General features: G+C 35.4%; 1 protein-coding gene across 2 annotated transcripts in view; it reads left to right on the plus strand.

Moving 5' to 3' along the window:
- Positions 1-637: 637 nt before the first annotated feature.
- Positions 638-24,750, plus strand: part of LOC140057294 (uncharacterized) — a 54,192-nt gene continuing 30,079 nt past the window's right edge. Inside the window, exons 1-2 of one of the 2 annotated variants that reach the window (XR_011846905.1) lie at positions 638-1,072; positions 14,532-14,916. The gene's annotated coding sequence lies outside the window, so the exon portion shown is untranslated. Of the gene's footprint in view, positions 1,073-14,531; positions 14,917-24,750 lie in introns of those variants that run through there. The other variant, XM_072102890.1, reaches the window with a different exon arrangement.

Genomic DNA, 24,750 nt, shown 5'->3' on the forward strand with positions numbered 1-24,750 from the left:
TTTTAATTAAAATTTATTTGCCAGTATTTATTTCCTCGTACTTGCATGATTATACTTTTATCATTACAATTTTAATTTTACATTGTTCCATCCACACTGTAGATGGACTCCACAGAGTTTTCAGCCCTCTATATAATTTTTGCTCTTTTGACGTTCCATAGAAACAAAAACATTGAACATGGGGTAGGCCTACTGTACTGTAGGCTAGTCATTTTGTGTGCGAGAAAAACGTCTGTAAAATCATCAATTTAAAAATGTATTTGTTACTTTTTATGTGATTCTTTTTCATGAAAGTGCCAATTCTAAGGTGTGGTATTCAGAATAAATGTTGGGAGTTAAAATACAAGGCAGGTGCGAAAGATAAATATTTGTAATCTCAGGTCTTGGGTCTTAGCTTTCGTGATCTTAGGTCTTAGGGGGTCTTAGCTTTCGTGGTCTTAGGTTTCGTGACACCCACCTAGTTTAGGCCTATATCGCGTATTTTTCACCTATTGGAAACGACCTGCCTCGGACTCAATGTGCCGCGCGTGTACTTGGGCAAGTTTGAGCAAGTTAGACTAGGCACATTTTCTCATTTACCCGGTGTCGTATTTGTTGAGACGTGAAAAAGGGCCGAAAAGTAAAAGCACTGAATGATTTTTATTTTTATTTTTTGAACGTAATGGTGAAAGAGCCGTATAAAATGGTGAAAGAGCCAAATGGTAAATGGCCGAATGGTAAAAGAGCCAAAGAAGGCAATAACGGCGTTCCATAGTTCAGGTAGTAATAAAACATGTGCGTTTGTGTGAGGGAGAGAACGAGTATTGTTGAGTCACAGTACTGTACAAAAATTATTGCTTTTAATTTGAAAAATAAATGTACTTAATAAGGTAAATGAAGTTTCAATGATTTGTTATGTAGTAATTGACGGCGACGATGGGCAAGAGTAAGAGAAACAAGAGATTTAGAGCGAAAAAATCCAGGCCCACTGGATTACCAAGCGTGAAAGAAATGGAGGAGCTCGGTGAAACGGAAGATTTGTCAGCTGGCTGGTGGCGATCTGCAACAAACAGTGTTTGGCCTTATGGAAAAGGTTGGCTCATTTAACTATTATTGTTTGTACCACTGAACTGAACTGAACTGAACTTTTATTGTATCTCTTTTAAATCAGAGGCACAGTCTCAATGAGATGTGCAACAAGTTTACAGTGAAAAATAATACATACACACTAAAATATAAATACAAAACAAGAAATTAGACATAAGAACAAAATTAAAAAAAAAAAAATTTAAGAAAACTGAGACAGATTAAATACTAAAAAAATGAGTAAATTAAGTTTGAGAAGGAATTGTATTATATATATCATTTCGTGTGTTCCAAGCCATGGTCAGAAAAATTTTGCAATGTTTGTCGAAAATAATACTTGCTGATTCGTATACATCATGGGTCAATTGATTTGGTGTAATTTTAAATTCATTATGGATTTCAAGATCATCGAAGAATAAGTGGTATTTAAGATCTAGAGAGCTAGTAGTAAACAATTCCCAGAACATGGATAGATTATTGTTGTTTAGCTCATCTTTAAGGTTCACGAGTATTGGTTGTCTAACGTACTCAAGTCGTTTGCATTCAAATACGAAATGATATACAGTTTCCTTTTCATTACAATTACACAATAAACATATACCTGCATTTTGAGGTGACCATGCTTCTTTTCTACCTTCAAGTGGTAGAGAATTGGAGCGAATTTTAAATGTTAGGTTTGAAGCATGGTAGTTACACTTATCTAATAAGTATTTTTCTAGTTTTGGTTCACCAGCAGTTTCAGAGCCAATTCAAATGAATGTTGTATAGTAAAATATGCAGATGACACAGTCATCACTGGATACATTACTGGCAATGATGAAACAAGCTATAGACACATAGGATGTGATTTTTATCACTGGTGCTGCAATAACAACCTGAAACTAAACATAAAGAAAACAAAAGAAATGCAAATTGATTTTAGGAAAATTAAAGAACCCTTAGAACCTCTGATTATAAATGAAAATGAGATTGAAGTAGTAAATGAGTACAAATATCTGGGTTGTATAATTGACAATAAGCTAAATTGGATAAATAATGTAAATAAAGCCACATGCAAAGCCAACCAAAGGATGTTTATTTTAAGAAAAATGAAGTACCTACAAATTGACAAAACTATACTTAAATTGTTTTATAACTCTGTAATTCTCAGTGTAATACTTTTTTGTAATGTTTGTTTTTATGGTAATACAATGCAAAAAGATAAAATTAAACTTAATCGAATAGGAAATAGAGCAATTAGACTAGTAGGAAAGCACTTACCTGATGTTGAATCCTTGTATAAAGAAAATGTGTTAAAAAAAGTAAAAAGTATCATTGATGATGAAACACATCCTCTTCACAAACAATTTGCTCTCATGAATTCTGGCATAAGACTACGTGCACTTAATACCAAAACAAAACGGTTTAGGTGCTCGTTTGTACCTAATGCTATACACTTATATAACTCCAGAGTACAAAGGTAAAATGTAACCGATAATTTTTATCTAATTTTAACAATTTTTAGCCTCTTAACTTTTTGTGTGTGTTTTTGTAAATTGTATTTTATATTTTTGTATTTTGCCAGTTTTCAAATCACATTTCTGTTTTTTAAATGGACAATAAAGTATATACATGACTATGACTATTTTTATACCTTATATAATTACTTAGTGATGGTTTATTCTTAGCATTCTCAAGCCATTTCATCTTATCTTTTATAGTGTTTTTTTCTTTGAAACCAATTATTAGCATATTCTAAGTTAAAATGTTTTTGTATATCACAGTTGATTAAAATAGATTCTATATTATGTAGCCAATTCCAATTTAAAGTGTTTTCAAGTGCAAAGAGCGCTCTTAGCAGAACTTTTGGTAAACGACGACTGATTCACGTTTTTATCGGATAGTTGGCGCTAATGCAGTTTTGTACCCACCACTTAAAATTACTCAAAATCTTCATCCAACCTACTCTACTCACGAGTTGTCTACAACATCCAGCAAGCATAATAACATTGTAAAAAAATCGATAATTTATAACTATTTTTAATCAATTAATATTGAGCACCCTTCATAAATCCATCGCCAGCTTAGCTTCGTAAAAATCATTGCTAGGCCTGCCGATAAAAGTTTGGAGGCCTCGCAGGACATTAACTCTAAAATACAGACTTGTGAAACACGTATAGAAATCAATTTGCAGACCGCAAATATACGATAAGAATGACGTAGGTTATCATACCGTATTTGGCTATATGGGGCGGGCGGTATGTAAATATGGATTTCGAATCAACCAATGATCATTTTGTTTCAAAATGAAAGAGATCGAGTACGTACAGTGCTTAATGTACGATCGAGACTGTTGAAATATAAAATAGTAATGCCAATTTGTTTTGTTTATTAATTGTTTAGTCCTTGGCCTAGGCCTCTTTCGTAGGTCCTACTCAACTCGCACGTATGACCTGCCAAATAAAACGCCAATGAAGTAGGCCTACATACCACCGGCACACAACAGGGCTACACCACCACACAGAACAGGACAGGGTCTGGGTGGGAATAAAATCAAAATTATCTCCGCGTAATAAATGATCCATTCAATGTTTGATTTGCGGAGAAGCTAGCCTATCATATATCAAGACGAGTTTTCATGTTTCAAAGATCCCATCAAATGTTTACCAGACTACTAGGCGTATAAAATATTTTCTAGCCTTCAGAACTTTCATAAATGTACCCGGACCCAAGTACACATTGTCTAAACGTAACATAGCGCATGCGCATCATCTTAGTTGGTGAATCTTTGAAATTCTGAAAAATGAATATTTAAACAGTGTACGAGTGAGTAGCCAATCGCATGCAGCTGAAACTAGTCAACCGGATAATCGTATGCACCAAGAATTCTTGGTGTCAAACCACGTGACTTGTGCGTGTTTCCCCAGATGGAGTATCCAAAATCAAGTAGTATACGTATGAAACGCCATCTGTGCCAAAATATTTATCTTTTTACTAATATTAAGACAAAACTCCGTCTGGAACCCAGACTACCAAAAAGCATATGTCACATAATTAACCCTAATTTTTTTTCTAAACACAGACATTAAAAAAATGAAAAAAGAAAAATAATGCAAAGGACATTTTATTTTCAACTTATTTTTTTTTTTTTTTTTTTTTTTTTTTTTTTTTTTTATTGAACACTTTCATATTTAAATTTAAAAAATAGCTTAAAATAATAACACTTTCGTATTAATAGTAATACACAATATACATTTCTCTTAAGAACAAAATATAAATACAGTAATTTCACAATGTAATAAATATAAATCTACTTTTTCTTTTCTCTTAAAAACAAAGTCTATAAATAATTTGTTGTCAATTTTTTCTTTTAGCATATTTCCACTAAAAAATAATTTAATTAAACATAAAACTTTCTTATTCAAATAAATAGTTATTACTTACTAAATAAACAGATGATAAAAGTTCTATAAATTCAAGATTAAACAAGAAATATTTCTTACAAAAAACGCCGCGCAACTTTTTGACTGGACAGTTGTAAGAACAGTCTTCATTAATCTAATATAATAGGTCGGCCAATCAAAACGCAAGTGAACAATTGGGACTTTACTTGTGATTTATGTCATTGGCCTGTCAGCACAGTCGTTTCTTTCTAGAATTAAACGCACAAACTTGTATTGGGAATAATGTATGTGGTTATTACTATCGCATTTAGGTATTGATAATAATAATAATATGGCTTTTGAATATATAATTACTGTCTGTAGAATAACATTTATACATTTTCGGTTCGCGATGAAAAGTTATATGAATGGATTTGTAATAGGTATTTATAATAATAGTATATGGGTTGTATTATTGCTAAGCTATCACCAAATCGCGTTATAACATTATTTCTCAGGTTTTTTGCACCATTGATCAATACCAAACGCGTATCGGTATTATAGTTTTTAATGAATCATTACATTAATAAAAATACCCAATTAAATCAATCGCGTCAGTCCAATTCCGACTTATGTTTCGATCACATAGTTCTGTGTCTACACTGTCCCAACTAGTTTAACAAAAAAAAGTGTGATGTGCCCAAATATGGTAGTGATATGCCCGATTATCGTAGTGATATGACATCGTCATGATGATGTCTATATAATATGGGCACATCATATTTAGTTTGATAGCATAGACAGAGCTTAAGGATTATATTAAAAAAATGTTTTCTTACATTTTGAACGGAAGTATTTATTTGTTTATAAGCCCAATTTTCCAGTCTTAATTTTACATTTTGAAAAAAAGTATTTATTTGTTTATAAGCCCAATTTTCCAGTCTTAATTTTACATTTTGAAAAAAAAGTATTTTATTTGTTGATAAGCCCAATTTTGCAGTCTTATTTTACATTTTAAACGAAAGTATTTATTTGTTGATAAGCCGAATTTTCCAGTTTAATAATAATGACCCCTTCCACAGTGCTTATACCATATACATTTTACATGATATTGACCGTGGTTTCTTTACGCCTCTGATGCATTTGTTTTTATTGTACCTTTTTAATAAATTATTATATGTTTAGGCCTAATCACACCCAATTTAATGAAACGGTCAGATTTCGATTTCAATTGAACGAAAGTAGTACTGTATTTATTATTCATTGATAAGCCAAGGGTCCCATGGCGTTAGCCGATATCTTGAGCATTTGACTCTTATGTCAACCTGTAACACAAATCATTCTTCAAAATCTAAAGAAAGAACCTCACACGTCTTTTTTGTGAGTGATACACTATGGATATGCCCACGGAAATAATATGTGGACATTGCAAACAATCATAGGCCTACAGTAACAAACATAACATGGCTAATAAGCATAACATTCAGACTTGTTTGTTTTCTAGTGGATTTTTATTTACTTTAGCATGTAGAATAAAACTAGTAACAGTGGCTATATTAATAATTATACCAGGGCTCGAAATTTACTTTTTTTTCGACTAGCAAACTTTGCTAGTTGTAAAAAAATTAACTAGCAAAATCAGCAGCATAACTAGCAATCACAATTTTTTTTCGGTAAAATAGTTAAATTCTACACAAATCTGAATTTATTTAGGTGTAGAGCTAGACCTAGCTTTTAGGTGTAGGCCTAGCTAGCTAGGCAAAGCTGTAGTAGTAGTAGTAGTACCCTTTTTAGCCAAATTAAAAAAAGATCAAGACATGCTTTCATGCTAGCCAAATCAAGGGCGTTTCGGCCTATGGACGATTCGTCCCGAGACGTTTCGGCCCACTTTTTTTTAGGTCGAAACTTTTAAAATTTGAAGCGGAACAAAATTGACTAGGCCTATGTATAAAATATTATTGCCGATGACAAAACTGAGTTTTATATTGTTTATATCCAGACGTAATTAAAACATTAAATTTAATTGCCACCGAGCGAAATTGGTAGGCCCTAACTAATCCGTCCCAAGCTACGCCCGCCTCACTCCGCCATCTCTCGCGCTCCACTCGTCTCTATCCAGGAAATTCCCTATCGCACGAGAGGCATGATGTTGGAATAATAGTGGGCTGATCAATAGTTTGAAAACAGCTTACGGCATTTCTTAAGTGAATTTTTATTCAACGTATTCTTCTTTGATGAATCCTTTGCTCATTGCTATGTAAAATCAGTAATTAAAGTTGTGATGCGAAAGTGTGTGTAATTTAATTCCACAGGTAAACAATATAGGCGTAAGAAAATCCATCGCACAAACAACAGGACCTCGTGGTGTGCCGAGGAGACGTTCTTCTCCAAAATTGGAAGAGTCCATTAAGTGGGGAGGTGTTTACTATTTACGAATCTATTAAATACGCGCTTCGACCACTGTGTAGGCAAAATATTTATTTCGTTAAATCCCTAAATTGATAATCGCGTATTCTGTAATCAGGTGACTGATGATGTAATCCTTAGCGACGTACTAAATGCACATGCTTTTGTGTTAAGGAAAAGCTTGCTGTTAATATAATGCACATCGTTAACAACTATGCTACCACATGATTCACGGTGCTATTCGCGTTTCCTTGACGTAAATTGGCGGCGTGTAAATGAAACAATTGTTTTCACCAAATTGGTTCCTATTAGCCGTTGTCGACATAGCGATTGGCGGCTAGCGTGGCTAAGCTAAAAAGTACGTATTTTTTCAAAAATTACACTAGCAAACATTTGCTAGTTATGAAATTTTCAACTAGCAATTATCAAGAATCTACTAGCAAAATGCTAGTTTGCTAGCGTGAATTTCGAGCCCTGTATACTGATTATCCTTGATGTTATCGCGTCTAATAATAAAATATTTTGTTGTTGATAAGCCCAATTTTTCACAGTGCATTTTACATGATATTGACCGAGGGTTTTTACGCCTCTATAGCCACTGATCAATACCATAATTAATGTACTTTTTTAAATGAATATTGAAATGTTTCAACATACCCAATTAAAAAAAACGGTCCGTTTTCGAGTTCAATCTTTTGATTAGAGAGGTTGGAGTTTCATTTTGAACGAAAGTATTTATTTGATTGATAAGCCAAATTTCTAGTCCTAATGATTTGAGATTCAACGGGTTTTGCTTTCAATTGTATAATAATATGATTATATATATATATATATAAATATAATATTAAGTATAATTATGAATTCACCAATACTTTCAGGCCCAATAACAATGGCCCGAGTTTTTGTAGACCGGACTTCCATGCACAGCCACATGTTAAGGAATATGAATCTCTTTATGATTTTAATATGGTTCGAAATGATATTACACAACAACGATTAGACAGCAACTGTGCAAGAGTCCAACTAATAAAATCGGAATGATCAATTAATTGAACATTTACAGCATAAGGCCCATACACTAGGACGATAACGATCGACGATAAATAGACAACTGTGCATTTTTAATACATAAACCAAAAGAAATATAAACAATTCCTTTGATGAAAATTATATTTTCACACGTCCAATCAAATGACGTCATGATTAGTAAGACCAATAATATCGTGACAATACAGCGATTTTATTGTTTTTATTTATCATGACGTCATTTGATTGGAATTTGAAAAACATTATTTTTATCAAAGACAGCATAAATGATTATCCTATAGGTCTAGAACGAAAACCTTTCTAATTTCTTTTGGTTTATGTAAAAAAAATGCAATATATTTATCGTCCGTCGTTATCGTCATAGTGTAATTGGGCCTTTATACAAAAAAAATAAATTGATTACGAAGTTACATGTCATTTTCACCTATCACCAAAAAACCAACCTTTTCAAAACTAATTAGCCTAATTGTTACGAAGCCAATTTATATTATATATTTCATTAAAACTGAACTTTACGGTAAATGAAGAGTAAGTATCAGTTAATATGAATAATATAACTAGTAGGTCTATGAACTTGCGTCCAGACACAGAACTGTGACATTACTATCATAAATGTTGAAACCACTTATAAAACCTTTTTTTTAAAGAAAATATAATTGTGTTAGGAGAAGGCTAATAAACAAATAGATAATGTACAACCCTTTTTCTTGATTAATTAATGGAGCAGGCGTTCCTAATAATCTGCTGCTGCTACCTAGACTGATTGTTCACCTTCTGACGATAATTGATTGGACCCCCCACGGCACCTGATAACCAACAAAAAATTTACGAGGACTATTTCAATGATTTAATATCTGACGGCGTATTATAATAACATTGGCCTAGATTGACAGTCAAAGAAAGTCATTGTAAATACCTCCTTTTATTTTGACAGAGCCAAAATAAAGTTTTGACCATTATCGAATGATTATTTGACAGTGACTTATTATAATACCGGCCTGGTTGACAGCAAAAACGAAGTTATTATTTATTGATCAAGATTTTACAGATTTCCGTCTACATCTCAATAATACTGTATTATCAGCAAAGGCTTTCATATAGACTCTCTTCTCCCAGACGTTTTTTGGGTCCAGCAGCTACCTATAAATTATAGTCGAGTTTCCAAATTCACAAAACTGTCAGCCTTAGATACTAAAGCTACCGCTATGAAACAGCTTATTAATGAATGTGTCCTTCTGGGACATAGCTGGCTAGAGCCGCGGCGCGAAAAAACATTATATGAAAACAGTGCTTTTATTGAACACTTTCATATTTCAATTTAAAAAATAGCTTAAAATAATAACACCTTTTAAATAATAATAATATATAATAATATACATTTCTCTTAAGAACAAACTATAAATAATTTCATGATGTAATAAATATAAATCTACTTTTTCTTTTTTCCTAAAAACAAAGTCTATAAATAATTTGTTGTCAATTTTTTCTTTTATAACATATTTCAACTAAATAATTTAATTAAACATAAAACTTTCTTATTCAAATAAATAGTTTAACTTACTAAATAAACAGATCATAAAAGTCTATAAATAATTCAGGATTAAAAAACATAATATAACAAACAGTACTAAGTCCTTTTTTTTTAATGCAAAGTTACCAGTCAATAAGTTCATGTTTTTCCAAGAAAGGACTCCATTTGTTTAAGTAAGTATGATGCTTGTTACAACCGTTAATGTAGAAAACGCCAGCTAATGTCGAAACAACCGTTAATGTAGAACAACCCACCGCTTATGTAGTAAAACCTCCAGCTTATGTAGAAACACCAACAGCTTTGTAGTAAATACAAATCAACACCAGCTAATGTAGAAATATTTAACAGCTTATGTAGTAACGAAAATTGCCTCCCAGCTTATGTAGTTACTATCGCCAGCTAATGTAGAAAATGTTATATATTTTACAAAAATGTCTCATTTATGTGCCAGTGCATCGATCTTTACTTAGCTATCAGTCTTTCCACCTCTCGTAAGCAACCAACTTTCTAAAACGACCACACATCGTAAGCAACCACCTCTGTTAAGGGACCGCTTCTCATAATCGACCACCTCTCGTAAGGGATTACCTCCTCTCATAAGGGACCACTTCTCATAACCGACCACCTCTCGTAAGCGACCACCTCTCTTAAGGACCACACCTTTCGTAAATGACCACCTCTTTTAAGGGACCACGACCTCTTTCTCTCTATTAAAGGACCGCTTCTCATAATCGTCAGTGACGACTCTTTTAAAGGACCACCTCTCTTAACGACCCCACCTCTTGTAAGTGACGACCTCTTATAAAGGACCACCACCTCTATTAAGGGACTGCTTCTCATAATCGACCATCTTCCATCACAATGACCTCTCGAAAGTGGCCACCTCTATTGCGACGACCAGTGTCTCTGTTAAGGGACTGCTTCTTATCTTTGACCACTTCCGAGAGGTGGTCGATTATGATAAATGGTCCCTTAAAAGAGACGGTGGTCGTTCAATAGAGGTGATCACTTACGAGAGGTGGTCTATTATAAGCAGTGGTCCCTTAATAATAGAAACGGTGGACGTTCAACAGAGGTGGTCACTTACCAGAGGTCGTTGTGACGGGAGATAGTCGATTATGAGAAGCGGTCCTTTAATAGAGAGAAAGAGATCGTGGTCCCTTAAAAGAGGTGGTCATTTACGAGAGGTGTGGTCGTTAAAAGAGGTGGTCGCTTACGAGAGGTGGAAAGACTGATAGCTAAGTAAAGATCGATGCTTGCACATGAATTACATTTTTGTAAAATATATAACATTTTCTACATTAGCTGGCGATAGTAACTACATAAGCTGGGAGGCAATTTTCGTTACTACATAAGCTGTTGACTGTTTCTACATTAGCTGGTGTTGATTTTTATTTACTACATAAGCTGTTGGTGTTTCTACATAAGCTGGAGGTTTTACTACATAAGCGGTGGATTGTTCTACATTAACGGTTGTTTCGACATTAGCTGGCGTTTTCTACATTAGCGGTTGTAACAATGCTCCCCTTTAGTTTTCAAAATAAATTCTTCTTGTTTAACGTGTAACTTAATCTCATTCACGAATCGAGCAATATTAGGCTTAATTTTTCTCATTTTACAGCTATATATGTAGTGTCGACAAATTAGTAAAATAGTATTTAGGGCTTTAAATGTTTTTTTTTCAACTTATTTTGGCGGAGTATGGATTATGCAAATTTTTGAAATATTTTAGGAAAATTATAAAAAATTTGTAATTTACCTTTGACTACCAAATGCACAAAAATTAATAAATATTTCATAATAAAACTCATCTCTTCATCAGAACCTATTTCTTCTCTTCAAAATAAGACCAAACTTGACCATTATGAATTACCGGTTTCGAAATTGTGAAGAAATTAGTAGACGGACTCATCCGACGATGACCAGGGCTCGATTTATCTTTTTCATGTTGCTAGCCCGCTGGGCTAGTTCACTGTAGATTTCACTAGCCCATACATTATTTTACTAGCCCACTCTTATTATCGCACCGTGATAGCAGGGCCGCCATATAAATGAATTCAGGCATTTTGTACAATAGAGGGCGCACTAATCTAAACGCTCGAGAATTGCTACACATTTACATACATACTGTATTAAACTATTATTGCATGAAAAATTACACAAAATTGTATTTCTTTATTGTTCACGTTATAAAAATTAACTTTGCGTCGCGACGCATAGTCTATTTCATGCTCACCATATTCACAGAATCGATTTATTGAGGTCTTTTTGTTGTTGGGCTTCAACCTAGCCAAGAAAACTAATTAGATTCTGTCTACCTTAGCCTAGGCCTAGAGCCTATTATTTATAGTAGGGTAGCTAGGATAGACCTAGAGGCCTACCTAGATCGCATTGGAGCACCTGGCCTACTCAACTGTTACCAAAATGGTAGTATCTAGCTAGCTGCTGAGCAGCCATCACGATGCCAAACGATGGCTTTTGATTCTATCTAGGCCTATGCATATTATAAAATATGGCCTCCATGGCCTACCTACAGGGATAGAGCCAGCCACCCGGCCCTACAAAATATCCCTAGCTTTGATCTGTGACAACCAGGGCCGGCCTGACAAGACTAGACAAGTTATTTTTAACATTGACAAAATTCTACTACATTTGGCCAATCACAGTTCGTTATTTATGGTCATATTTTTGTGACACGTTTGACCTGATAATGAAGCTCCGCCTACTTCACAATAACCTGGGTGACAAAAACATAAATGGCCAATCATAATTCGGAAAATTTGCTTGATTATGAGAGGCTCCGCCTACATCATCACTTGTTATGGCCACAGCAGCGCGCGAGTGGTTTTTTTTGCTGATGTTGCCAAGACATTACCGTATGTCTTTTATGCTGGAGTTATTTTTATGAGGTCATTTCGTCCCAATTTCGAGTTCCCACAACCTACTAGCCATCCGGGCTTAAAGGAAGATACTTTAGGTAGCCTGGAGCTGTTTTTACTAGCCATTGTACGCCGGGCTAGCACTAAATCGAGCCCTGATGACCATATGGGGCCTAGGCCTATCGGGAGCCGTCCCAAGTGCGTCGTTGCCGCTGTTTGTTCACCAGGAATGTTAAAAAAAACATCCCGCCATTCTCGCGCGCACCGGCATCCCTCGGGAGCTTAGTCCGCTATTTTAGATGTGTAGCTTGCAGAAAATTAGACGAAAATGCGTCGTAAACTTATGAAATTAAGATAAGTTTGGTATCAAAATGTTTGTCAAAAGTTATGCTTCAATAAACTGACATTTGAGCAGAGTTTGAACAAATATTTCATGCCCATAATGCATCTGACATGTCAGGGTTCATATTACAATCAAAGGTAGACAATACGCCGCGACCCTCGTGAGAACATGGTCACGACTTTTCTCTGGTAGAAAAATCACATTTTTACATGGAAATATGACGATTTAGACACTGTAACCTGGGCTCGCACTGGCCGATCGCCAAGTTGCCATTAGTAGGCATGTTAAGGTGCATATTTTAGCCAAATCCTTCAAATTGTGATAATATTTTGAAACTTTGCACAGTTATTCATTAGCGTGTCAAAAACATGAAATGGAAGGGTTGCACGAAATGTGGTCAGGGGAAAGCCGCCATTTTGGATTTCAAATTTTCACTTTTCAGGTATATCTCTGCTAAAAAGGCCCATATAGTTCTGATTTGAGGTGAAAATTATATGGTAGTGGGGTCACCAAACATATTGGTATAACTAACATTTTGATTGCATGGCGGACATGTTGGATTTCAAAATGGCGGACTTTAAATTTTCACTTTTCAGGTATATCTCTGCTAAAAAGGCACATAGAGTTCTGAATTTAGGTGCAAATTATATGGTAATGGGGTCACCAAACATATTGGTATAACTAACATTTTGATTGCATGGCGGCCATGTTGGATTTCAAAATGGCGGACTTCAAATTTTCACTTTTCAGGTATATCTGCTAAAATGGCACCCAGAGTTCTGATTTATACGTGCAAATTATATGGTAATGGGTCACCAAACATATTGGTATTTAACTAACATTTTGATTGCATGGCGGCCATTTTGAATTTCAAAATGGTGAACTCAAAATGTTTCAGTACGGTACCTACAGTTATAATTTTAGGTACAAAGTATAATATGGTATTGAGATCAACAAACTTTGATTGCATGGCGGCCATTTTGAATGTAGCTCAAACCGTACTGGCTTTACACTATTTGTTTATGTTTATAGTTACATGCAAAAACGGACACAATTATTGTAGGTCACATTTTCCCTGGCAACCACACAGCTCTGTACATCGTAAATCACTCTTTCTGCATTTATACAGCGTCCAAGAACACAGTCGGTATGTCCACAGCGAATTAAAACCTTTGTGACATCTGAAAGTTCTGGCAATGAACTCCAAACTGGACTAAATTTGTTGCCATCCTTCCTCCATCCCCAGTTTGCTGGGTCCTGTTCAACCCTGAAGGCATCTAGACAGTAGTACCACTTCCTGGCTTGTAGAACAGACCGTTTCACATGTTCTCTTAATGCCCCAAATGTTGGGGGGATATTTTCAATAGTCTTTCCCCTTGTTGTAAAAAGATATCGTCTTGCATCATTTACCTTCTTTCCATTAAATGATCTGCAGTCCATAGTTACAACAAACTGCTCTACATAATCTGTGTCTGTTTCACTAACATCTCCTACAGACAATGGAGTGTGGAGCACTGTGGCGCATTGGACTTGCAATCAAGAGGTTGCTGGTTCAAGCCCGGCCGGTCACTGCAGTGTTGAGTCCTTGAGCAAGATTCTTTATCCACATTGTTCCTCCCCACCCAGGTCATAGAAATGGGTACCAGTATGAAAAAAGTACTGGGAAGGTAAATCAGACTCGTTTGTGCGGGAGGAGTGGCGTACCCCCACAAACATACACAGTTAGTGGAGTCTGGCCCAAACGCTAAAGAAATGGAGATGGGCACCAGGGCCATTAGCATTAGCTTAGGTTTCGACACTTTACCTTACAGACAATGACATCCTATCGAAAACTGAAGTCATACATGGCATCTTTTTCCAAGTCTCGTTAAATGTAGCTTTACCTTTTCTTTGAACAGATGAAGTTGTATCACAACCGCTAAAGGAATGAAAGAACAAGTAAGCGGCTGATGCTTGTGGTCCAAGAGAAAAAGCAATCTCGTGTATTGGGATGTACTTCAAGTGCTTCCCCACTCCAAACTTGATCCAAAGCTCGTGGATGCCAGGTATTCTGTGGAAAGCTGACAATGCAATAACAATAACATGTCTACAGTCTTGACAAGAATGCGCGGAAAAATTACAATTGAAATTATCTCCCATATCCTTTGCTCGTCTCTGTTTCTCTTCTCCGTTCCTCTTCTCCATTGCCCAGTGTTGCTCGTCTCTTTCTTTCTCCGACTTTAAAAATGCCTTCGTCATAGCATCTAATGCCTGCTCTGCCTTTCCTTTTTTTGCCTTTTTTGGGTTTGGTTGATTTCTACCTATACATAAGATTACAATTTCTTTATACTGTAATATGGTAATAATTAAATTTTTTGAATAGATAAATAGTAGGTAATCATTGCTGTATTTTTAAATTGTTGGTTTTCATATTTATTTTCATATTTATTTATGATCGATTTATCATGAAATGTTTTGTGCTGTATTCATTTCAATAAACGCCCCAATAATCATAATATTTACTAACCGTTGTAAGTGTGGGTGTGGCTAGATGGGTTGCTGGGGGTGTGGCTAGATGGGCTGCTGGTGGTGTAGCTTGATGGGCTGGCAAAGGTGGTTCTACTACTACTACGGCTGTTCCTTCGTCTACTAGGCCTAGGCCTACATCATCATCGTCATCTAATCTAATCTAAGCTAATTTAATGATGTAGGGCTGGGACAATGAAATGATAAATTATAAATAACCACATAATTAAATAAAAATGATTAACTTCTTGTAAAAAGCAACGTCTAATCAATGTTAAGTCTAAATCTGGTTTTTTTTTTTCAAATTATTTAATCTACTTACTATCTGTATCGCTGCTACTGTACTACTAGGCCTAGTACTACTAGTACCAGAGGAAGTGCTCGGTTCGTCATTTTCTTCTCCTCCTCCTCCCCGGGTTTTTTATGTTGACGCCGGCGGGAACAGACAATTTCCGGCAGGTTCATTTCAGGCCTGGACCCAAGTATTGCGTCCAGTTCCTCAAAATGCTTGCACGTTTTCCTGCTTGCCCCACTCTTTTTATTATTATCGGCCACCTTCTTGTAGTCCGCTTTTAATTTTTTAATTTTCTTTTGCACTTGCAGTGCGTTCCGAACAATCCCACTTTCACGTAGGAGCTTGTCGGAAATAATCCGATGGACGCCAGCGTTTCGGACGCTACCGTCCATTTGGGCCTGTATTTTTCCCTCGGCCCAAATCCCGAGCAACCCAAGTACCTCCTCGTATGTCCAATTGGAACCACGATTTTCAGACATCTTATAAAAATTGGTACAAATAAATTTAACTACGGAATATAAATGATGAAGAAAACAAATTTTCGCGCGAAAAAGAGGAAGGTATGTACCGAGATTGAATGTCGGATCGTCATAACAACAACCTCATAAAAAGGTCAAACGTTGTTCACGGTTCACTGCGTAAGCCGGCCCAAAACGTAAAAGCCGCTCCTGAACCTACCTGGAGAGGTGGCCCAGATCTGCGTCCGGCCCAGGGCCGGCCTAACTTGTTAGAGTATTTACACTTATCAATTGCCGACCCAGGGCCGGCCTAAATCGTAAGTGTAAAAGGTCTTAGACCCCATTTACACTTACGATTTAGGCCGGCCCTGGGTCGGCAATTGATAAGTGTAAATACTCCAAAAAGTTAGGCCGGCCCTGGGCCGGACGCAGATCTGGGCCACCTCTCCAGGTAGGTTCAGGAGCGGCTTTTACGTTTGGGCCGGCTTACGCAGTGAACCGTGAACAACGCTTGACCTTTTTATGAGGTTGTTGTTATGACGATCCGACATTCTCAGTACATACCTTCCTCCTTTTCGGGCGACAATTTGTTTTCTTCATTATATCGTTAAATTTATTTTCAGACATCTTCTTTCAATAAAGTATTCCTCCGCTTGTTTCGCATATACATAAAATATAGCCATATTATATATAAAACAGTGGGGTTCATTTTGTTTTTAATGGGACAAAAAACAACAATACAGTACTATAAATATAAAACGGTCGGTTCGCGCGGAGAGTTGAATTGACGATCGAGAGAGAAAAATGTAAACAAACTGTACTTCGTATCCCAGCATGCAATGGTACTTCCGATAAAATTATTTACGAACAGTAATCTGCGTCGGTAGTGTAAACGCTCTGGGCCGGCCTAAAAAGTAAATATTTGCAACCGGCCCAGGACCGGCCCTGGACCCAAACGAAAGTGTAAATGGGGTCTTAGTTTTCTAGACACCCCAAAGGTTACTCCAAATGGGTCAAAGTGACCACTGTTGGGAAGTCAGGAATGTTGTTTTGCCAGTTGCTAGGCAACTAGGCCCATTATCTTCATTCCTGATGAGTATACCTCACTTCCACCTGTGCCTGCTCACAAAGAAACACCTATACATTTTTTAACAACTAAAGGAAGTCACTTTTTTGATATTTTGACTCTTTTCTGAGGTAAAAACTATCAATAATATTATTTTATGTTTAATACCAAATTTGATAATAATAACTTAATTTAAACTTATTGAAGATTAGGTTTATGCATGTTTGCATTGGCTCGATGCTTTAGATTAGTTATGTTATATTTTGATTTTGTTTTATAACTTTTGTGATACTATTTGCAATTGCCGTATATTTCGGTGTATAAGTCGCACTTTTGACACGCAAATTTGACCTCTAAATTAAGGGTGCGTCTTATACACCGAACATAAATGCCTCACCACACAGATTGTACATAGGCCTAGGCTATCGTCACCTCGTTTGCTAGGCCTGAGTAGGCTAGGCCTAGCTACAGTAACTAACTAACGTAACGGCAACCTGCTTCTGCCTAGGCCTAGTTTTCAAGTCATTTTAGCATGATGTTATACTAAATATGATAAAAAGATTTGTTCATTATGGCGCTCCGATAAAATTTCATTTGTAAACGTTTACGTCGTACGATTGGAATAGTATTTATTTATACAGTAGTTATACGCACGATCGCCGTACCCCAAGCGCAAGCCCTTCTTTTGGTGGCACATGGTGTACGGTATTCGACTAGTATATTCTCCAGGTGATTATAGCATGGACCTAGCGTACACACTTCTCGGATACATAGATACTAATCGAATACGATTGTCCATGAAAACGTTCGCCCTCTCGAAATGATCGAGCGAGGCTAGCCCACACACGTGCGTGTTACACACACGGTCATGCACTCGATGTTGCGGCGAAACTCATGAATAACAAGTTAGAAAGAACTTGTTGAGGCTGGGCGCGGTCGAGCCTAGGTAAGAAAAAACTTAAATAAAGGACGCCGTTGTAGATATAACAAAATATATTATTACAATAATATTGATTACAATTTAAAAAAACATTGTTTTGATGAAATATAAGGTGCGTCTTATACATCGACGATATAAAAAATACCGATATTTTACTCTCAGTTGGGGGTGCGACTTATACACCAAAATATACGGTATTTGCAATTGCGCTTGGTAATTTATATTATTGCTGCAAAGTGGTTTTGCAATCACACATTGTTCTCTTACAAAAAGTGATTTACCGTTAATTGTTGAACTGGAGTCTCCAATTACCGTATATTTCGGTGTATAAGTCGTACTTTTGACACGCAAATTTGACCTCCAAATTAAGGGTGCGTCTTATACACCGAACATAAATGCCTCACCACAGATTGTACATAGGCCTAGGCTATCGTCATCTCTCGTTTGCTAGGCCTGAGTAGGCTAGGCCTAGCTACAGTAACTAACTAACGTAACGGCAACCTGCTTCTGCCTAGGCCTAGTTTTCAAGTCATTTTAGCATGATGTTATACTAAATATGATGAAAAGATTTGTTCATTATGGCGCTTCGATAAAATTTCATTTGTAAACGTTTACGTCGTACGATTGGAATAGTATTTATTTATACAGTAGTTATACGCACGATCGCCGTACCCCAAGCGCAAGCCCTTCTTTTGGTGGCACATGGTGTGCGGTATTCGACTAGTATATTCTCCAGGTGATTATAGCATGGACCTAGCGTACACACTTCTCGGATACATAGATACTAATCGAATACGATTGTCCGTGAAAACGTGCGCCCTCTCAAAATGATCGTGCGAGGCTAGCCCACACACGTGCGTGTTACACACACGGTCATGCACTCGATGTTGCGGCGAAACTCATGAATAACAAGTTAGAAAGAACTTGTTGAGGCTGGGCGCGGCCGAGCCTAGGTAAGAAAAAACCTAAATAAAGGACGCCGTTGTAGATATAACAAAATCTATTATCACAATAATATTGATTACAATTTAAAAAAACATTGTTTTGATGAAATATAAGGTGCGTCTTATACATCGACGATATAAAAAATACCGATATTTTACTCTCAGTTGGGGGTGCGTCTTATACACAGGTGCGACTTATACACCGAAATATACGGTACATTATTTCGAACAGTCTTACTTTTTTGTGGATACTTAGTGTTTTTATCCTGTGAACAAATAATATTAGTAATAGTTTATATAACTTAATTTATTAAGCGTTTTCCTTGATTTGATTATTTAATACTTTTTTAGTATCTTGCTTAAAACTGATATTTTAGGTTATTTAAAACATTGCAATAATACACTTACATAAACTCCACAAATTAACATTTTTGATACGAAAAATAGCGTTTTTTAAAACCAAAACAATACATCAGAAACACCACAACAAAATGAAATATGTTTTTAAAACTGACATTTTAGATTATATTTACGTGTAAAAACCGTATTTAAAATGTTGCAATAAAACGCTTACCGTATTTTCCGGAGTATAGGTCGAGACTTTGTGGGAAAATTTTAATTGCAAAATCGGGGGGGTCAGTGGCCTATCATCAATCACTCACAGAAGTTTTCAATTTAATACCTACATTGTACAAAATAATACAACTCCAACAAGTACTGGTCAATAAAATATTAATATATCACAATGACTCATTTTGATGTTAATATTACGCTTTTAAGATAATTAAGAATAAATAGTTTTCTTTATGCTTCTTATTCAATAGTAAGAATTTTTCTTGAATAGTCAAGACCGCATCGCGTATAATTGGATCTACACAACTGCCTTTGGAGAACATATTTTCGGATCGTCTTCTGAAAAAGGCAGTGGCTATCAAAGATGATCATTTTCATCCGGCCTCTAGTATGTTCCAGTTGATGCGCAGCGGTCGGCGATTTCGTTCTATTAAGGCCAATAAGGCACGATTTACAAATAGTTTCTTTCCAGGATCTATTAGAGCCTTAAATATGATGTAGACTTTTTTTTGTAATGTTTTTGTTTTTGAGTTCGTGTTGTGTCCGTTGGATATTGTGCTCCGCCAACAGAGCAAACAGAATTTCTATGTTTTTCCTAAAACAAATGATAATAAATGATACTTGACTTGACTTGACTTGACTCTCGCGAAAACATCGTAACACACACAACAGACGTCGGAATGTCCATGCAGCATGTTTGTTATTGCGCGATATTTTCATCTATATACATGCGCAGTTTGTTTGTTTGTTCGTAATTACAATTACTGCGCATGTCTATTCATAAAATAAATTCTCCTTAGTCGGGCGCGTGTACATTTACAGATAACGCGATTTACAACTACTCGCCTGTACAATTAATAAGCCTCCTAACGGAAAACTCGTTTTAATTTATTCGAGTGACGCGAAAAACATCGCTGATGGCAAGTAACGCTACATCGCTGTCATTTATTATAGGCTGGTGAAGACGGCGGCGAAGTCGTCGTCATTACGTCCGTCCGATATTGATTAGGACTACACTTTAATAATATAAACAAATAACCACATTTCATACATTTCTAGCCCTCTTTGAACTTTAAAGTAAGTTGTGTTATTAGCCGATTTTGGGGGTCGACTTATATTAAGGTCATACCAAAATCAACGATATTCTAGGCCAAAGTTGGGGGTCGACTTATACTTGGGGTCGACCTATACTCCGGAAAATACGGTATATAACGTTTTAAAACTCCACAAATTAACGTTTTTAATTAAAAAAAATAGCGTTTTTAAAACCAAAACAATATGTTAAAAAACATCACTATAACGTTATTTCAATATCATTATATCATTATTTTGCTCTATATAAGTTTAAAATTTGTGCTTTAAACGTTGAAATAAAACGTTTGCAAAACTCCACAAATTCATGTATTAAAAACGAAATATTATAACGGTTTTTGAACCAAAAAAATATGTTAAAAATATAGTATTAAATAACGTTATTTGATATAGAAATATTACAGTATAATTTAAAAAAAAAAAAAAATCCAAACCCAAACCAGTACGTTTTTATAACGTTTTTTTAACATAAAATTGTTATTTGGGTGTTACATTCTATGACACATAGTAAGCACAACTCAGCAGCACTAAAGTGTATATTCATCAGGTAGTAGGATGGAATAGTCAACGTTTTGCACAAATATTCTAATGTATTAAAATTAAATGTCAAAATTAGCTTTTATCACAATAATCACCTATAATTCATCAAAGTGATGAATTAAATTCTAGTTACAATTAAAATGATACACAACCCAATAACCAGAAAAGATTGTTGTTGGACTTCACAAGCTACATCTACTGTATTTCGGCTTCGGTTACATATATTTGCTGTCCGGAATAATAATAATACAGTACAGTATTTAAATACTGTATTATTATTTTTAAAAACAGTTTTCTTCCATAGTTAAAAAAATATCAATAACTAAAGTTTCAGTCTTTTTGCCTTTTGCCTTTTTAGTTGTTTTTATTTTATTACTTTTAATATTAAGTTATTCACTTTTTCAGAAAAAATAAGCTAATTAACAGTGGGACAGCCAGTCGACAAATCGTGTCAAATTTCGACTCGGAGAGGGCGCCCTACTTTTCTAATTTAGTTCAAAATTGCTAAATTTTAGGGTGTTGGAAAAACACAATATTTGTAAATTTAGCTGATTATCCGAAAAATATTGTTAGTGAAATAAATTCATAAATGGTTTTAATATATTGTCATGTAAAATTAAATGTATTTGAACAAAACGATAATCTGTAATTTAACGGCAAAATCAACCAATGTCTTTTTTCCGAAATTGTACCCTAGAAAATCGTTAAAATAAAATATTTAGAAAAATTGAACAGTCCTGAATTTAAAATCCCTGTTAAACAAGCACGAATGTGCAATACTCGGGGTACAGCGAAAGAAGCTGTAATGACGTCATAAGACCAGATGTAACGTCACATACACATAAAAAACCGCACTACCAAATACGGCTATACGATACCATCTTCGAGACGTCATATGGCTGCATCCGGTATGAAATTAAAAAATCCGGCTCTCTATAGCTTTGAGGACATGTCCCTGTAGTATATTCATGCTAAATCCGAGCTCAATACTACAACGAATAAGGGAGGAGTAGTACTTTATAAATTGCACTTTTTGCTCAATAGTGTCCGGATGGAGGAGAAGGAGAAAATGAGTAAGTACTAGACTCGTGTACCCTGAGTAAAAAATTAATAATCTACAGAATACGATATTAAGATACAAAATTCGGTGGTTGGGATGCAGCTCCGACTATTCAAACTAAAGGTACCACTATTTGTTCCATCGAAAACTAGCGAAACCGCCATTTTGTAAACACATCGTCATCGTGTTTATGAATTTATTTATAGCGAACGATATACGCGATGTTTATAATTGTCCGCGTATAAGAATTTATATAAATAAATACATTCCAATAAAACGTATATTATTACTTGTTTATTTATCACAGTATAAATTTTAGTTGAGGAATATTTATCATAACTATTATAATAGCTTTTATACGAGTCCGAGGCCTAGCCCTATTAGCGAGCGATTGTTCCTGGGTTTTCTCACACATTAAGAATTGTGAAACACAAAATCCTATACAGAACAAGAGTAGTAAAGAGTAGTAAAGCGATGTGCAAGCTTAGACCTGACTGAAAAGCAACTATTCAGGCACCCTATCATGGCCCATGGGTAGGCCAAGGTCGGGTGCTAGCAAAACAAACTTCACTGCTGTCAGCCTAGCCTAGCTAGAGGCCAAGCAGCAACGGTACATACCTACACTCTAGTAGGCCTGGCCTAGCTTTATTGAATATATAGCCACGTCTTTCTCAAATCTCGTTAAATTTGACATTTTAGTAATAGTCTAATAATCACATTATTACACTGTGAAACATAATAGGGTCATATTCAGAATGTTTTAATATACTTTTCGCCCGTCAAAAATAACCATGCCGAAACTTTCCCTCTTACCACTCTACCCGTCAAATGATGCTTTAGACGGGTACTGAAACCAGGTTTTGCCTGAGTCTAATCGATCTAATCGCATTACACATCAAAAGAATAGGCCGCGCGACCTTACAAAGTGTCAATAAATCACTGGGAAATGTGTCCGATCAAATTACTCTCTCATGGTCAAATGAAGTGACTGAATGTTTGAAAATGTGTTTTTCTATAAAATAATAGTAATATCATTTGTTTAACCATGAATAAAAAGAAAAAGTGATATATCAGCAATTTCAAATCGTAAAAATTGATTAATTCTACGCGAAGTTAGAATTCGTTGAAAAATCACGATTTCCAGGCTGTGGAGAAAATCGAGCCGGCCAGAGAGACGACACACGAGGTCTTGGCGTATGAATATTTTACAAGCGTGGTACAGTGATTTGTTTTTGAATTATCATGTATTAATATTAATAATAAAATGTCTTTAAAAACAATACTGTATGTAGTTTTTAATACCTTTGCCTTTATTTAAGATGTATTAAAATATAAAATCGAACAATTAATTTTGTTTACAGTATATACATTACTACTTTATTGTAGCGTAGGTATTATGTTCGTACAAAAACAAAACAATTGTCGCGACAAAACACGTGTGATGTGGGCTTTCCATCATGTGTACAGTATTTTGAAAATAATGCCGAAGAAAGCCAAGATGAGGCGAAGCATTCATATAAAAAAAATGAATATTTTAGGCCGGGCCTAGGCCTAGTAGTGGTATTATGTCATGGAAGTCACTCGCTCGAGTATGTAAATAAAACCTTATTTAACACATTTTGTTACAGTTAATCCGATATTTAGCCTAGGAGTTCCACGTATGGACTGCCATGTATCTTCGTTAGATTTTCGTAGGCTACGATATGATGGATTGAGTACTTAATTACAATCGACCTTAGCCTAGCAATAAGCCCGGCCAAGCCTATACCGATCGTGAGAAGTCGTTTCGTCCTATATATATATATTATAAATATGTTGTTATATAAATGAATAAATATTTGGATTTTGTTACTTTATATTCGTTTCAGTTCTATTTTGTTGAGTATTTTGGTTGCTGCCTTTTTTTTTAATGTTCAGTAAAAAAGTTCACAGGAAATACCTAGATAGCTTACATGCTTTAATCCATTTAGCATTTAATGGGGTCACATGCTGAGTAAAGTCATTAAGGCTGTCACTATCAAGGTCAGGCAAAACCTGGTTCAAAAGTTGGAAATTTGGTAAGAGGGAAAGTTTCCTCATGACATCGCGACAAAATAACAGATCGCCAGCTGCAGTAGTGTGATTGTGAAAAATGTCGCGTGATCGTACTCCCTAGCAAAATAAAAAACCCAATTGGACCCGAACGGGGGAAAGTGTCTATTTACGCAAAATTGCGCAATGTATACGTGATAAAAATACCAGAAATAGAAAGATCTGGAAAAATTACATAAATATACATTTTACATTTTTTTTTTGGTGAAGAAATGAATTTTTTAGGATTATTCAAATATACCCCCCTTTTGCATGTAAAAGAATAGGAAATTACAAGGTATCCCCTCCAAAACGCAAAAAGGCGTGATTTTCAAGAAAATCGTACTCATTGAAAAAAATTTCAAAAAAATATGAAGTATAAGATATCTTTAAATAATAGTTGAAATGTATGAGAAATAGTAATTTTCTGGGTGGAGCTCCACTTTAAGGCAGATTTCAAAACAAGTTTAATAGTTTAATAGCTAGTGATTCTACTAATTATTTCCACACAAAAAAATTAAAAAACCAACCATATTTTTTTATAATATCATAAAACATATACCGTGACGGAATT

The sequence above is a fragment of the Antedon mediterranea genome, chromosome 8 (genome assembly GCF_964355755.1).
Source record: "Antedon mediterranea chromosome 8, ecAntMedi1.1, whole genome shotgun sequence".
Taxonomy (NCBI): domain Eukaryota; kingdom Metazoa; phylum Echinodermata; class Crinoidea; order Comatulida; family Antedonidae; genus Antedon; species Antedon mediterranea.